This window comes from Bos grunniens, chromosome 7 (assembly GCF_055505025.1).
Source record: "Bos grunniens cultivar Pamir isolate PY7600 chromosome 7, Bosgru_T2T1.0, whole genome shotgun sequence".
NCBI classification, from domain to species: Eukaryota; Metazoa; Chordata; class Mammalia; order Artiodactyla; family Bovidae; genus Bos; species Bos grunniens.
Window position 1 is genome coordinate 103,110,050 of NC_141171.1, and position 12,026 is coordinate 103,122,075.

The window sequence follows — 12,026 nt, forward strand, 5'->3', positions numbered from 1 at the left end:
AATGTCATAGATCAACTGCTGTGCTTTTCTGTGGTGCTGATTCCAGAATATGGGCTCTATAGCTTATGTTTTCAACCTGGAGAATCCCTCAGGGTTTGAAAATATGAGAAACTTGCCCTGTCAGAATGCAGACTGCTTAGAGGTAAATGTTTCAGCACCAAATTTATCCTTATTTTTAAAATGTGGCTTTCGGGGTAGTTGTTTACCACTATTGTGATATCTCAAGCTGTCGTTTGTGCGCTGATTCACTTTGAAAATGTGGAAAATTATGTATGTCTCAGCGCTAAGGGAAAATACCCAAAGTGAAGGAAATGAGGTATTTTTGCCATGAAATTCCACTATGAAAAATGAACAAATATTAATCCATTTTAATGACCTACATGCATACCATGGATTTACAAGATAAAGGGCCAACACCAAGCCAAGTACCTGTGAACAATGATAATTATACATAATTTGTGTAGAGTTTATATAAACTTCTATGTTAACAAATTGACCCCATTGACTTTATCCTCTTCCTTATAAGGAAAGAATTGCTGGACTGAGTCAGACCTCCGAGAAAGCTTTTAGCGTTTTGATTCTTTGTTCAGAAGAGGAGGAAAATGTTCCATTCAGGTCAACAGATGTGTAATGAGGACTTCCTCCGTCACGGTCACCGGGTGGCACGCGGAGGTGCACGACAAAGAAAAGCAGTTCCTAATGCAGACTTGCTTATGGTGAAGAGGGGCTTGCATATTTCTCTAAACATGGTTGTATACTCTTACGGACTTTCCAGTGAAGAACAGTGCCAGTGAAAAGCAGAGCAAACAAAACAAAATCTAAAAAGGCTAAAGCCTAAATCCATTAGCAGTTTCAACACAAACATTTCCTTTTCTTCCTTCCATCCTCTCTTCGCTGTAGCTTTCTCACTACATAAATAAAATGACTTAAAATTTTTCCAGCTGAGACGCGGAAACCATGGAAATTAGGTAATTGGTCTGGCTTTCCCAGAAGCCTTTAACAGGTGTGGGAGAAGGAACCCAGGCCCCTGGCATTTTATTTCGTGGAAGAATTGAAATTAGAAGACTGTGCCTGAGTCCAGTCCCGACACCTCCTGCTTCTCTGCCCTGTTCGTGTAAGCTGCGTGACTTTGGAAAAGTCACTTAGATTTGTAGCACCTTACTTCATTTCTCTGTGACACGGACTCTAGGAGCTTTCCTCCCACTTTACCAGGATGAAACGATGAATAAATTAAATAGTATACACGAGCAAACACAATTCAGTATCTTCTGTAGCCTCAGTTTTGTCACTCACAGAATTTAATGCAAAATATCTCCCAGAGAGTAAATAATCCTCATATTAAGAAATGCCCAAATTCTGAATAGTCAAAAATGGGTACATTTAGTTATTACTTTTAATAAAGCGATATTTTCACTTATGCATATTCTCAGAAACCAGTATTGTTGTTGTTGTTTTTTTTTTAAAGCAACATAATTCCAATCAATCCTCAAAACATCCTGATTCCTACTTTGAAGATATTTTTCTTTTTTATATTCTTTTTGATTATCACAGGATATTAAATATATTTCCCTGTGCTGTACATTAGGACCTCATAGTTTATCCATCCTAAGTGTAACAGTTGGCATCTACCAACCCCAAATTTCCAGTCCTCTCCTCTCGCCCACGCCCTTGGCAACCTTAAGATTGTTTTCTATGTCTGTGATTCTGTTTCTATTTTGTAGATAGGTTCGTTTTAGATTCCACATATAAGTGATATATATGTGGAATATATATTTCTGACTTACTTTTGTTGTTGTTGTTGTTGTTTTTCAGTTGGTCAGTCGTGTCCAACTATTTGCGACTGCTTGGACTGCAGCACGCCAGGCCCCCCTGTCCGTCACCATCTCCCAGAGCTTGCTCAAACTCATGCCCATTGAGTTGTTGATGCCATCCAACCATCTCATCCTCTATTGTCCCCTTCTCCTCCTGCCTTCAATCTTTCCCAACATCAGGGTCTTTTCTAATGAGTCAGTTCTTCGCATCAGGTGGCCAAAGTATTGGAGTTTCAGCTTCAACATCAGTCCTTCCAATGGATATTCAGGACTGATTTCCTTTAAGATGGACTGGTTGGATCTCCTTGCAGTCCAAGGGACTCTCCAGAGTCTTCTCCAACACCATAGTTAAAAAGCATCAATTTTTCAGCATTCAGCTTTCTTTATGGTCCAACTCTCACATCCATACAGGACTACTGGAAAAATCATAGCTTTGACTAGATGGACCTTTGTCAGCAAAGTAATGTCTCTGCCTTTTAATACTCTGTCAAGGTTTGTCATAGCTTTTCTTCCAAGGAGCAAGCATCTTTTATTTTCATGGCTGAAATTTAATTTCATGACTTTTAGGATTTTTAAAAAATTTCTAATCAAATGTTGATACTATAAAGATTTCTACCAACATGATTAATCATTCTACAAGCTGACTGGCAAAGTATGGGCTCCAGCAACGGAAGTGAAGTTCTGTAAATGGAATGGTCCTTCAAAAAAGCTTCAGTGCCAAAGCATTGTTGATATGGTCAGCGGACACAAACACTAAAGGAAAGCCAAAGCTTTTAATTCTAAACCTAGATAATGTATTCTAATCACTGGATTTATTTTAGTTGTCATTCTAGCTATTATTTGAAAAAGATTTATACCACCAAGGTAATAAATCGGTAAATTAGAGTTCCTTGGCAGATCAACAAAAAAATCATATTTATTAAAATCTGAATTACTGTAGTTTAAGAGGTAACAAACTTTGTAAGGTCTGGGCCAATGTATATTTGTTGTATTATCTCAAATGATGAGCCCTGTAGACACTGGTTTGTTCTTACCATGGAATTTAATTAAGTTAGAATTGTTATATTTCTCTTTAGATAGAGATAAGTGTCCATCTATTCTGAAAATCAAGTTGCAGCTTCTAGACAGTTTGATAGTTTTGAATGAAGCAGAGACATTTGTTGCATTTGCCTATCCATACGTGTCCCCAGAAATTTTCACAAAATAGCAGAAGACAAACTGCCGTAAGTGAATGAAAGAAATTTCGCAGATATAAAGAACCCCATGAGGGTATGGGTCAAAGGGTCATCTGATATTTGACTTACGAATGTTGTTTGGGAAATACCAAAGGAGTGAATTCATGTGAAAAGTCCTACCTTGAGCTTTTCTTTCAAGATATGTCAGTGGGTTTTTTGCAGACCATGAATAAAAAGAAAAGGAAAGATCAAAAAAGGTCATGTTTGCTTTGGATCTGGGAAATTGTGCTTTTATCAGAAGAAAGGAATTTCTGACAAAATTTGAAAAACAACAACAAAAAGAAGACTTCTTGACAGTACTGTTCCTGCACACCAGGTTGCAGTGTCTCAGGGAGCATAACTGGCTGACGCGCAGGAATACTGGTCGGGACAGTTGGTTAGAGGGTGCAAACAGCAGGGACGGTAAAGGTGGCAGCTGAGTAGCAACTGCCCACTGGATCGCATCCACATATCTTTCAGATGTATCAGCTTTAAGCCACAGAATGATTTTCAAGGACTTTATCTCTCGCTCTCTGCTTTTCAAGCCACTCAGTTGTCTTAAAAATTCTTCAGGGTGGTAACGTTGCTTCCTCTTGTCAGATGCCCAGAACTTCTAGCCAGGTTTATTTATCTATTTTTTTTTCAAATTAAATTTTTAGTGCTAATAAACAAGTCATAATGAATCAAGTACTTTCTTTTAATTTTTTTTTGATCTCTATTTGTTTTATGCTTTGTCAACAGTGTAATAAGATAGGAAAAGATATATTCCGTTTACTTCTTAAAAACAGTTATTTATTCGATTGTTGGACTTTGTCAGGTCTCAGTTTCGGCATGCAGGGTCTTTCGTTGCAGTGTCCAGACTGAGTGGTTGCGGCCCGCAGGCTTTGTTGCTCTGCAGCAGGCGGCATCTTAGTTCCCAGACCAGGGATTGAACCGGCGTCCCTCGCACTGCAAGGCATGTTCTTAACCACTTAACAAACAGGGAAGTCCTGGAAAAATAGATTTTGAAGTCATATAACCAGACTCGGAATCTTTTCTGTAGCCTAGAAAAGCCCTTGGATTTCCTGAGAAGCATAAAGTACAAGTTCTAGTTTCCTCATCTATAACATCTATAACATAAAACAGAATTTGTGAATTTTCTGGACCATTGCCTGGCAAATAAACATTGTCCAGTGAGTGTTTGTTCAATTCTCTTCTTACAGTGGGAATTAGAGACACTTAAGGCCTTACCTACCTAATTATTTGTTTGTTTGTTTACATTTTTAACTGTTTTTGCAGTTTGTTTACTGTTGTATTTTGTTCAGCCACTTGAAAGTGAAGTGCTCTGTGAAAGTCTAATGTGATGTATATTACCATACGTGAACTAGATTGCCAGTCCAGGTTCGATGCATGAGACAAGGGGCTCAGGGCTGGTGCACTGGGAGGACCCTGAGGGATGGGATGGGAAGGGAGGTGGGAGGCGGGGTTCAGGATGGGGAACACATGTACACCCATGGCTGGTTCATGTCAATGTATGGCAAAACCAGCACAATATTGTAAAGTAATTAGCCTTCAATTAAAATAGATAAATTAATTTAAAAAAAGAAAATCTAATGTGAGACTTTTTAAGGATGGTGATTTTGTGCTCTACTTGCTCTCTCCTTCATTAAGTACTTATTCTTAATGAAAACAAGACAAATCGTTTATTGTTATTTCTTCTACTACATATATAGAATTAATTTGGCAAAATTTCCTAATGCTGTTTAAAAAGTTAACAGCTGTAGGCGACAGAATTCCATCCGCATTTTCATTTTACAATGTCACAGTAGAGCATATGCGCTCCCCTACTGTGTGGCAAAGTTGTCAGCAGTTTGTCAAAGAGCAGATACGTTCCTCATGGTAGAAGAGAAACAATTAATACTGGGAGTGAAACAACTACAGTTTCACTCTGTTTTCTCAGTGAGCTTTAAGTGTTGTATTTTTTGATTAACCCAGTAGTGCAGTTCGGAATTTGGTCTTCATTTTTCAAGTGAATGAGTGAATATTAGGGCCCAGGTTTATAAATTCATTAAAATCCAAATTTTATGTTATCTTTATAAGCATTAAACAAACCAGATTTTTGATGATGAAGTAATGCCATCAATGATACAAAGCTATGGGATGTAGTGTAAAACAGAACTTTATGTTGTAGGTACAATATCCCTAGATGATTCATCTTGAGAAAATGATTTAACGTCTTTAGGACTCACATTCCTCATTCATTAAAATGGATGATGACAGTAGTCCTCATCTTATAAGGTTGGTTTAATAATTAAATGAGATAAATCTTGGAAGCACTTATCACAGTCTCTGGCATGTATAAGCACTCAATAGATATGACTTGCGTTTGCTCCAATAATACGATAACCATATCATATTTATTCCCACATAAACACATTTGAAAGGGGACAGGCATTATTGATTCAGTCAAATTTTGACTTGGTACTAAAGACTCTAATTTTGCTGTCTACAAGCCGGAATCAAGATTGCTGAAATATCAATAACCTCATATATGCAGATGACATTGCCCTTATGGCAGAAAGCAAAGAGGAACTAAAGAGCCTCTTGATGAAAGTGAAAGAGGAGAGTGAAAAAACTGGCTTAAAACTCAACATTCAAAAAACTAAGATTGTGGCATCCGGTCCCACCACTTCATGGCAAATAGATGGGGAAACAATGGAAAAGATGACAGACTTTATTTTCTTGGGCTCCAGGGCTTATTCATCTTTTAACTCAATATTTGTTCCCCTTTACTGTTATCTCCCCCACTTCCCTGGCTACTAGAAAGCAACATTTTATTCTGTTACTATGAGTTTGACTTTTTTTAGATCCCATATATGTGAGATTATGCTCTGGGTGCTGTTGAAGGATTCAGCACTTGGAGTGCTGAAGTCAAGGGGTTGCAAAGAGTTGGACACGAGTGACCAACTGAGTGACTGAACAACAACTTTTTTGGTAGTGAGATATTGACTTACTCTTTGTCTATAGTACCGTACAGAATACTGACACTCCAGGTTTTGGTTCAAGGGCAGAACAATGAATTATCTTTTATCTAGCTTCTTTCATCATTCAAGGTGATACAAAGTACCACCTATAAAGCATCCTTGTCAAACAAACAAACAGAACCTATTCTGATCAAGCCTCCAGATACACTCTATATTGTAGATTTTAAAATAAGCACACGCTATTTTAAAATATACAGCAACATATTAAGCTTGTTTATCTACAGGTAATGAAATTTGAGGTGATTTGTATTTTCTAAAGTCTATGGAAGATGTAATAATATCTATTATAATATATGGCAATAGAAGGATGCAAAGAATAAAAAAAGAGATATTCAAGAGGCAAGTTGCTAGGGCACAGAGACAGTTGCAGACACTGTTAGAGATAGGAGCTGATCAGACTTACCCAGGTCCATAGAGAGGATTATCACAAGTTTGATAGTTCTATAGAAGGATGAATAAGCATAGATTTAACATAAGGACAGTTTGTGACATGTTAAAATGGAAGTGCCTGTAGTATATCTGTGGGGGAACTTGAAAGGGCTAAAATTTAGGGAAGTATGTAAGCTGAACATGTAGTTAGTACAAATCAGTCAAAATAAATTCACTGATCAATAAAACATGTTCTAAAATAAAATATTTTGGTTATTTTGGGATCCCACATAAAGAAAGTCAATGGTTCTTTTGCAAACAACTGAACTACTTTTAGCAGATTGTTTTTATTATAAATATTATATCCTCTTGAAAAACTTCATTTTCTTAATCATTCATTTTCTTCTTCTATGTTAGAAATGTCTGTTCACTCTTTAGGGAAGAAAAAGTAGTGCTTCAACAAGTCAAATTTAGTGAGCACACTGAAAAATAATTTCCAATACCAAAAGGGAAAAAAAAATGCTGTACTGAATTGAAAATATGTTGCTACTTCTTTTTTTTTCTTTTAAAACCATCCTTTGCTTCTCTTGCTCTCTTCCTATAGAGAAACAGCAGGGAATACATTTTTTTTTAATACAAGAATTAATTATCACTCTCATATTACTTCCCTGTGGTCTCTGGAAAAATGCAATGCCGACTACAATCCCTGGCTGCAGTGTTTGTCTATGCATGTTTTGAAAATGATTGTAGCTATTTTATATCATCAGGCCTCTAAATTATACTCTTCAAAACTTGCTCAACTTATTTCCTCATCCTTTCTCCTGGTCTTGGGTATAGGAATTATGAGACCTTGGTTTTTGTGACCATTATGTGCCTTTTGAATATTCACTTTATTTTCTTTTCCAACAATAAAATTATTTCTATTTTATGGAGAAATGACTTTATCAGCATGCCACTTGTCCTCCTCCTCCCAAATTTAACCAAAACCAAACCCCTATTATGGTCTTCCGCTAAGTCACTTCGGTCATGTCCAACTCTTCATGACTCTATGGACTGTAGCCTTCTAGGCTCCCTTGTCCATGGATATCCTCCAGGAAAGAATACTGGTGTGGATTGCCATGCCTTGCTCCAGGGGATCCTCGCAAACCAAGGATTGAACCTGTGTCTTTAACGTCTCCTAGCACTGGCAGGTGAGTTCTTTGCCACCAGCACCACCTGGGAAGTTTACTGATGAGATGAATTTAGAAATGGAATTTGCTGTTGTTGATGTTCAGTCGATACATCCTATCTGAATCTTTGTGACCCCATGGACTGCAGGATGCCATTTCCCCCGTCCTTCAGCATCTCCCAGAGTTTACTCAGATTCATGTCCATTGAGTCGGTGATGCCATCCAACCATCTCATCCTCAGTCACCCTCTTCTCCTCCTGCCTTCAATCTTTCCCAGCATCAGGGTCTTTTCTAATGAGTTGGCTCTTCACATGAGGTGGCCAAAGTATTAGAACTTCAGCATCAGTCCTTCCAATGAATATTCAGGGTTAATTTCCTTTAAGAGTGACTGGTTAGATCTCTTTGAAGTTCAAGGGACTCTCAAGAGTCTTCCCTAGCACCACAGTTTGAAAGCATTAATTCTTTGGTGCTCAGCTTTCTTTATGGTCCAACTTTCACATCTATCTGTACACGACTACTAGAAAAACCATAGGTTTGACTATATGGACCTTTGTCAGCAAGATGATACTTTGCTTTTTAATATGCTGTCTAGGTTTGTCACAGCTTTCCTTTAAGGAGCAAGAATCTTTTAATTTTGTGACTGCAGTCACCATCCACAGTGACATGGAATCCAAATAAGGAAAATCTGTCACTGCTTCCACTTTTTCTCCTTCTATTTGTTTCTATGAAGTGATGGGACCATACGCTATGATCTTAGTTTTTTTTTGAATGTTGAGTTTTAAGCCGGCTTTTTCACTCTCTTCTTTCACCTTTTTCAAGAGGCTCTTTAGTTCCTCTTTGCTTTCTGCATTTAGGGTGCTACCATCTACATATCTGAGGTTATTGATATTTCTCCTGGAAATCTTGATTCCAGTTTTGTGATTCATCAAGACTGGCATTTCACACGATGTTCTCTGCATGTAACTTGAATAAGCAGGGTGACAACATATAGCCTTGATGTACTCCTTTCCCAATTTTGAACCAGATCGTTGTTCGATGTCCAGTTCTAACTGTTGCTTCTTGACCTGTATGAAGGTTTCTCAAGAGGCAGGTCAGGTGGTCAGGTATTCCCATCTCTTGAAGAATTTTCCACAGTTTATTGTGATCCACACAGTCAATGGCTGTAGCATAGCTAATAAAGCAAATGTAGATATTTTTCTACAATTCTCTTGCTTTTTCAATGATCCAATGGATGTTGGCAATTTGAACTCTGGTTCTTCTGCCTTTCTAAATCCAGCCTATAAATAATAGGTCTGTCTGATCTATTCAGACCGATAATACTGTAATCAGTTATCCCTCTAATTTTCAATCAATTCCATTTTCAGAATAAATGACAAAATATATATAATAAGTAAGGCTATCAAGATTGACATAATAAATGAGCCTACAGTTCTGATGCAACTCAAATATGATCATTAAAATACGAAGTTGTGTATTATAGACCCAGAAAATAGTAATTCTTTAATCAGACTACTACAGACAGAAATTCCAAACTGTCTCTGGCACCTAGTCTCCAAAAATTGTTTGACATGAACAGTATCTCCCACTATGCTTTACTGTATTACCACCTCTTTCTGAATCTGGGGTATCCTATCATTTATATTAGCTGATAGAATATGGAAGAAATTATGGCTTGCCAGCTCTGGGTCATACCTTTAAAAGGATGACAACATCCATTTTCTTTGCTCTTGGAAAGCTCACGCTCATAAGCCAGTATGTAAAAAGGCTGATTACCCTCCTGCAGAGACTGCATGGGGCAACAATGTCAACAGGAGAAGTCCCGAGACTTCATGGACAGGACAAAGGGCCGGCTATATTTCAGTGGAACATGCAGATGATTCCAGTCTCAGCTGCCATCAAACTACAACTGTGTGGGAGTTCTGAGGTGAGAGCAGCTCAATTATTTAGATGTGCCCACTCAACCCACCAAATTGTAAGAGGTGATCTGACAGTTGCTTTAAGCTATTATGTTTAGAGATAGCTTTTGCAGAGATAATCAGAACAAATTGGCACTAGAAATTGTTCCATGGAAACAGAGCCTAAAAAATGGAAATTTGTTAAGTAGCTCTCTTATTTTATTAGATTCAAAGGATTCCATGAGCCAGGGTGGCACTTCTGGCTCCTGGCATGCCCTAACAGAGTGGTCATTTAAGTGATCACATGTAGTTGTCTATAGTGATTAAATGCTTATAGAAGGGTGTTAAGTAATGAAGGAGTAACTGCTCTAAAAATGTTAAATAAGAGGTGTAATGGATGTGGTTGGTCACTTCTAAATGCACTGGAAAATGGGAAAAAGAAAATCATAAGCTCAGGGTTTTAAATTCTCAACTCAAACTCTTAGTTTAGAGACTAGAAAACATCTACAACTGCTCTAAACAATACTTCTATTATGAATAGTTGCATGGTCAAGGTTTCTGAAAGCCAGGCTATGACCAATAGCCTGCTTTTTGCTTCAAGACCAGATTCAGTACCATGTACAATAATCACCTAATCACCAAATGCTGAGTGAATGAATGAGTATTTGAAAAGAAGGACCTGGTTCAAAATAAATACGACAAAAACTTAAGAGAAGCTGTGTTTATAGGTAAATGCACTCTGACTTCATCTTAAGGAAGACAAGAAGGAGAAAACATTTGCATATAAGACTAAAAATTATAATTCTGACTTCATTGATTTGAAGAGTTCTATGGGAAACACATCTTTTATATGGAATAGTTTTGGTTATATATGGTTCCTTTTTGGTTTCTTACCTTTTTTTTTGAATATTAAGTTTAATTAAATATATTTTGTGGGAAAACTTATTCTAAATTGAAATGGGTAGGGTTAAATTTTACCCCCAGTCATGATAATTCAGTTATGTTTTTTAAAAAGGAGGATAAATTCATTTCAGAATCCCTTTCAGATTGCTTATTTCAAAGTGATTCCTTAATTCAGATTTTCTTTTTAAAACAGAAACAGTCATTTCTCAATTCAGATTTGTGATGATCATTTTAAAATAATAAACAGCTTGCATTTGTGACCTGACTTGACTAGCATGATATAACTTTTAGCCATGCTTAAACAGAACCCCAGCTCACCATAATCCTGGTGGAAGGATTGGGTTTCTATTTTTATTCATTTTCCCTCAAGAGACAGGCACTTGGCTATTTACTTCCATTTCCACTTCTGGGGGTGTCATTATTGTTGCCTCTGGGTGACATAAACGGCCTGTTCAGCTTAGATTCACCAAACTTTTAGAATGCAATTTAGTATCTGCTGAAGCCTAAAGGTAAGCACACATGCCAGACAATATTTCATAGGAGAATATTCCCTCTCCACCTATGTTATGAAGAGTGATCTTCATAGAGGTAGTTGCACTCCATTCTCTAAATTGTTTTTAAATTTCCTTGTGGCTGTCTTAAGTCAATAGAGCAATGTACTGTACCTTCTGAAAAATCTCCTGTCTCACTTCTCAATACTTTCCTTTCTTTTTTTTTCATTTTAAGCATGAGAACTCACCTTCATATACTGTATAGTTATCTGTGATGTATTGGTCCAACTCTGCTGGATTGATGCCAGATTTCAACACTTAGCTCCCCACTGGCAAGCTACTTTCCCACCAGTGGTTAAAAAATGATCACTTTTACGCTTAAGCACATACATTGACATCTCCCATCTTGAATTCCTCTGAAAAAGAAGAAAAATAGCTAGAGAAGTCTACCATAGCAGCCCCCTCTGGCAGGGATTCGAAAGTAAAAGAGCATTTCCAATTTCAGTCAAACCCAACTGGTTCAGAAAAGTTCAGGTCCTTCAGAAGTTAACACAGGGCTCCCTTTGGTCGCATCAGGATGGATATTCCTATCTGCCCAGTTTGCTTTTACTCAGTTCAGCTGTTTTGTTATTACTTATAGAAAATGTTGCCTCAGCTGGAAAGCTGAATCATATCAGAAACCGTTTTTAGAGGAGTTTAATGATGATATTTCCGTGGGACAAAGGAAAAGAGAGCCCCCTCAGGATTTCTGTAAAATCCATAAAGCTAGGTTTTGAAAAGAACATGATTGGAATGCAGCAAGAAACCTATCCTTAACAATTCCTCTTCATTGAATCGCTTCCTGGTTATTCTTTAAATGGCAAAGCTTCATAGTAGAGGGCATCTCTACTCACTGGAAAAATGGTAGCCTTCTCATGGCACAAAAACTAGTCAGTATTTCCTTCACACAAAGAATTGAAACAAACTGTTTTCTCTCTTTCTTGTTTTCAGATGAAATTCAGTTTTGGCCAAAGATTTTGTTTTTCTTCTGAAGGAAAAATGGGATAAGAATCCTAATTTTTTTTTTTAATGTGCCAATTGGAGTTGAAAGTAAATTCATAATTTTCTTGAATTTGAAATTTTTGATTCTGTAAGCAAATGGAATTGTTAGA

The 12,026-nt window shown here is 37.3% G+C and overlaps 1 long non-coding RNA gene across 5 annotated transcripts in view; it reads left to right on the forward strand.

Moving 5' to 3' along the window:
* Window positions 1-12,026, forward strand: part of LOC147370068 (uncharacterized) — a 175,475-nt gene that overhangs the window by 33,196 nt on the left and 130,253 nt on the right. For 2 of the 5 annotated variants that reach the window (XR_015168382.1, XR_015168383.1), the window contains exon 2: window positions 9,370-9,510. The exons of the other annotated variants lie outside the window; for them this stretch is intronic. This is a non-coding gene — a long non-coding RNA (uncharacterized LOC147370068). The remainder of the gene's footprint in view (window positions 1-9,369; window positions 9,511-12,026) is intronic. 5 annotated transcript variants of the gene reach the window in all.